Source organism: Platichthys flesus, chromosome 22 (genome assembly GCF_949316205.1).
Source record: "Platichthys flesus chromosome 22, fPlaFle2.1, whole genome shotgun sequence".
NCBI classification, from domain to species: domain Eukaryota; kingdom Metazoa; phylum Chordata; class Actinopteri; order Pleuronectiformes; family Pleuronectidae; genus Platichthys; species Platichthys flesus.
Window position 1 is genome coordinate 16,453,042 of NC_084966.1, and position 5,000 is coordinate 16,458,041.

Consider the following 5,000-nt stretch of genomic DNA (forward strand, 5'->3'; position numbering starts at 1 on the left):
CATCCTCGCATTCATACTTCACACTTTTTAAAAACTCACCCCATGCTCCAAACATCTCTTTGTGGATTTCCGTCACCCCATTCATCATGCCTTTTTTAAATTTCATGTACATTCCACTCTCCCCACACCCTCCACATTTATTCATTGCTTCTTTCAAAAAGGCCTTCCACACATGGTCTCCATCATCCCTTAAGTATCTTACCATCATTTTTACCCTTAGTGCCTTCTTTTTCCCCTCTAGATTCACTAACTTCAACCCCCCGTCTTCATAATCATTTTCTAAAACTTCCCTCGCTATCCTTACTCCCCCCCCATCCCACAAAAAGTTACTTATAACCCCTTCCACCTCTTTCAACACTCTCACAGGCACATCCATCACATTCATCACATATATCATTTTACTCATAATCAGCGCATTCACCACTACTACCTTACCTTTTAGTTTCAACTTCCTTAGTTTCCAAAACCCTAACGTTTTTTTCAGGCTATTTATCATTACTTCGTATTGCCTATCCCTCCCTTCCTCTCCCTCAATCCCCAAGTTTATCCCTAGCACCTTCATGTACCCATTGTTTTCCTTCAATCCTATCTCTCCCATCTTTTCTCTACTCCAACCTATGTACATTATTTCTGACTTATCTATGTTTATTTTGGCTCCAGATGCCCTACCATATAATTCTACACTCCCTAATACTTCAACTACACTTTCCCTATCCCTAACTGTCACCGTTGTGTCATCCGCATATTGATATAGAGTGCTCACCTGTCCACCCGGTATTTCTATCCCCCTAATCCTCCTATTTTTCAAAATGAGTACCGCTAACGGCTCTGCCGACAAGGAGTACAGCAAAGCCGATAGCGGACATCCCTGCCTCACTGATCTTTCTATTCTAAATTCACCCGTGACTATCCCATTGACCTTAATCTTACTTCCTGCTCTTTCATACATTCTCCTCACCCATCCTATCAATTTCTCTCCAAATCCCATCTTTCCTAACACTTTATACAAATATCCGTGATCTACTCTATCGAATGCTTTATTAAGATCTAAACTCGCTATAACCCCTCCACTGTTTCTCTTCATGTGTATTATTGTATCCCTAATGCTACTTATTGTGTCTGCTATGTCTCTCCCTGGTATACTATATGCTTGTGTGCTTCCCACCACCGTCCCTATTACTCCCTTCAATCTATTTGCTAACACCTTTGCTAAAACCTTATAGTCCCCATTTAACACTGTGAGTGGCCTGTAATTTTCTAATTTGTCCCTACTTCCTTTTTTATAAATGATGCTAACTAACCCTGTTATCATACTATGCGGCATTTCTCCCTTCTCTTCTATCCATCTATATAATCTATCCAATACTGGTACTAATTCTTCTCTAAACTCTATATAAAATTCGCCTATTATTCCATCTATCCCTGGACTTTTATTCCTGCCTAACCCATTTATTGCTTCCTCTATCTCTCCCTTACTTATCTCTCCCTCGCACACCTCCCTATCCTCATCATTCAGTTTAGCCTCCATCTTGTCTACCACCTGTCTGCTACTCTCCTCATCTACCTCTTCTTTCTTATATAACTCCCTATAAAATTCTTCAACTCTTTCCACTATCCCTACAAAATCTGTTATTTTTTCGCCTCCCTTTCCCTCCACTTTCTCAAAATAATTTTTCTCCTGCCTTGTATTCTCTAGCCCTAAGAAATAACCTGTACATTTTTCCCCCTCTACTGCATATCTTGCCCTACTTCTAATTATTGCACCTTCACACTTTCTCTGTTCTATCTCCTTTAGTTCATCTTTCTTCCTTATGTATCCCTCTATGTCATAATTGCCTCCTTCCCCCGCTTTCTTCTCCTCTTCCTCTAACTCCTCTTTTAACCTTTTTTCTCTCTCCCTCTCTTTCTTTCCCCTATTTTTACTGTGTTTTTTGCTTATTTCCCTTATCCCCTCTTTCAACCTTTCCCACCACCTCCCCGTTTCTTCCTCATACATGCTCTCATCCATCTCCCACTGTATGTAATCTCTCACCTCTTTTTTATATTTTTCATCTTTGAGCAACCGACCATTCATACACCACACCCCCCCTCCTCTTCTCTTTGTTTCCCCTCCTATTGTATATTTTAACACCTTGTGATCGCTATAAGTTGTGGTTATATATTCTATACTCTTTATCCCTTCTGCTAAGCCCTTCGTGCTCAATACTAAATCTATCCTGCTCTGTTTTAATTCCCCTTTCACCAGTTGTATTCTTGAGAACTCTCTCCCCTCTGGATTTCTTTCTCTCCATACATCACTCAGTCCTTTCATACTTTTAAGTTTTTCTAATACCTCTCTTGTTGTATCATTTTTAAAATGCATGTTTTTTGACACATCCAGTTTCCCACACCACACATTAAAGTCCCCAACAATCATACAGTTGTCAACACACATTTTTTCCATTTTTTCAAACATCACCTTTCTTTCTTTCTCCTCATTCGGAGCATACACATTTACCAGCTTCATTTCCTCATTCATATATTCAAATTTGATCCCTATCACCCTCCCATCTCCCTCATCATCACACCTTCTCACATTCCCTATCACTCCTTTTTTTGTTAATATTGCTACACCCCTTGCATTCCCTTCCCCATTATTTGCATACACATCTCCTCTCCATTCATCCTCCACCTCTTTCATACATCTCTCATCCCAGTGTGTTTCCTGTATGCATATTATATCATAGTTACTCTCTCCATAGATCTGATGTCTTTTGATTTTATTTTTTAGCCCCCTTGCATTTATTGATATTATTGTTAACATTAGTAGTATTGCTATTTTCATTTTATTTTTTCCTTGGTTCTACTTTTCTTATTATTCCTCATATGTTTCTGATTAGTTTGTCTTTTCCTCAGTTGTTTTATTTGCTCCTCTATCTCCATGTCTGTTTCAGCTCCTACCGTCTGTGGCGTGGTGGTCTCCTCTGCAGTTTCAGTGGGCTTCGCTCCACCTGCTGCCTTCTCCTTCCCTCCTGTGTTGTCCTCTCTTCTCCTCCTCCCCGGGCCTACTTCCTCCTCTCCGTCTTTTCTTTCGACCATCGCCCCCTTCTCTGGTCCTCTCGTCTCCTTCGTATTTGGCGGTTTCTTCTCCATCCCGTCTCTCCTCCTTTCTGCCGTCGCCTCCGTCCTCACCTCACGTTCCAGCACTCCTCTCCTCCTGCCCGCATCCTCCTCCTCGTTGTTTCCTCTCGTTCTCTCGTTCCGGTCCGTTCCAGCTTTCTTTCCGCCTTCCGTCTCCTCCTCCGGCCTCTCTCCTTCCTGCCTGCTTGCATCCTCCTTCTCAGTCTCCTCAGTTTCTTTTCCGACTCCCTCCTCCACACTTTCCATTTCCTCTGCCTCCCCCTCCTCACTGCTTCCGCTCTCACTTTCTTCTCCATTCTCACTTGTGCCATCTTCTGCCTCACTCTTATTGCATCTGCATTCATTCATAAGGTTCTGGCACAGATCACATTTCTTCCTCCCCTGCTTGCATTCCCTTGCATAATGGCCCTGCACTCCACATCTATTGCAATGAAATTCCGGGCACTCTCTCATTATGTGCCCGGGTTTAATGCACAGCCTGCACACCTTCACCTGCTTATCATGTAGCACCCTGAAATACTCTGCCCCCAGCGCAGTGTCAAATCTTGCAGAGTACGGCAGCGATTGTATTTCATTATTAAACTTCACTTTCAGGAACCTAGTCCCGTCTGCCACATTTGTCCCTGGCCACATCCTTCTTTTAATGGGAGATACTGCTGCTACTCCCCATAGTTGCAACTTTGCCAGTATCTCCCTGTCCTCAATATAAAAGGGCAGACTCATAAATGACACTACCAGCTCGTCATTTACTAGTTCTCTGGCGTGCACCCGAGTCTCCCCTATCTTAAAGCCTTCCATGAGCCTCTCCTTCCCCTTAGGGTGGCTCATTGTCATCTCATATTTTCTCTCCGTTATCTGTCGGCACGCCAATAGCCCTCCACATAGCTCGCGAACACACCGCATGAGCTCCATAGCCGTGTCCTCGCCCTCGCCCTCCATCTCCACCATTACTGTCTGCTCCCTGTCATTCCTCTCACTCGTTTTGCAGCTCTTACCCTGCGTCAGCTCCGTGTTTGTCCCGCCCTCACCTCCTTGGGTGACGGCGGTTAAACTCACCTGCTCAGTGTTTATCTCCACCATAGTCTCTGGAGCACTTCCTCGCCGGCTACGATGCCCCCGCACAGTGCGTCACTGCCGCGGGGGACATAAACAAACACTTAACAAGACAATCACAACTCTAATGTCCGGTTGGATTTACATATAAGAGATAGAGAAGAAAGGGGGATTTAGAAAGAGCACAAGACTAGCTGGGAAAGAGAAGAAAAAAAAAAAGACAAAAAAGGCAAAAATAGTTCCACAGCAGCCACCCGCGGTGGCTTGCTACCGGGTCGCTGGATGATGACGTCACTCCGTGGTACGTTCAAGGGCTGTCGGGCGTATTCAGGTTGGTGTGGCCGTAAGCGAATGAGTCCACCCTCTGACCCTTATTTATACATGTAAATACGTCAGGTAAAAGTGGAAAAAAGCTTACAGCACCTGGTATTCCCAGGCAGTCTCCCATCCAAGTACTAACCAGGCCCGACCCTGCTTAGCTTCCGAGATCAGACGAGACCGGGCGTATTCAGGTTGGTGTGGCCGTAAGCGAATGAGTCCACCCTCTGAACCTTATTTATACATGTAAATAAGTCAGGTAAAAGTGGAAAAAAGCTTACAGAACCTGGTATTCCCAGGCAGTCTCCCATCCAAGTACTAACCAGGCCCGACCCTGCTTAGCTTCCGATATCAGACGAGATCAGGCGTATTCAGGTTGGTGTGGCTGTAAGCGAACTAGTCCACCCTCTGAACCTTATTTATACATGTAAATACGTCAGTTAAGAGTGGAAAAAAGCTTACAGCACCTGGTATTCCCAGGCAGTCTCCCATCCAAGTACTAACCAGGC

General features: G+C 44.2%; 2 non-coding genes and 1 pseudogene across 2 annotated transcripts in view; all 3 read right to left on the minus strand.

Annotated features, from left to right (window-relative positions):
* Positions 1 to 4,584: 4,584 nt before the first annotated feature.
* On the minus strand, positions 4,585 to 4,703 carry LOC133945437 (5S ribosomal RNA). The gene has a single exon (XR_009917175.1). It is a non-coding gene; the product is annotated as a 5S ribosomal RNA (ribosomal RNA).
* Positions 4,704 to 4,765: 62 nt separating this feature from the next.
* Positions 4,766 to 4,884, minus strand: LOC133939014 (5S ribosomal RNA; annotated as a pseudogene).
* Positions 4,885 to 4,946: 62 nt separating this feature from the next.
* The window catches only part of LOC133937196 (5S ribosomal RNA), a 119-nt gene continuing 65 nt past the window's right edge, over positions 4,947 to 5,000 (minus strand). Inside the window, exon 1 of the ribosomal RNA XR_009915259.1 lies at positions 4,947 to 5,000. This exon is cut by the window's right edge and continues 65 nt beyond it. This is a non-coding gene — a ribosomal RNA (5S ribosomal RNA).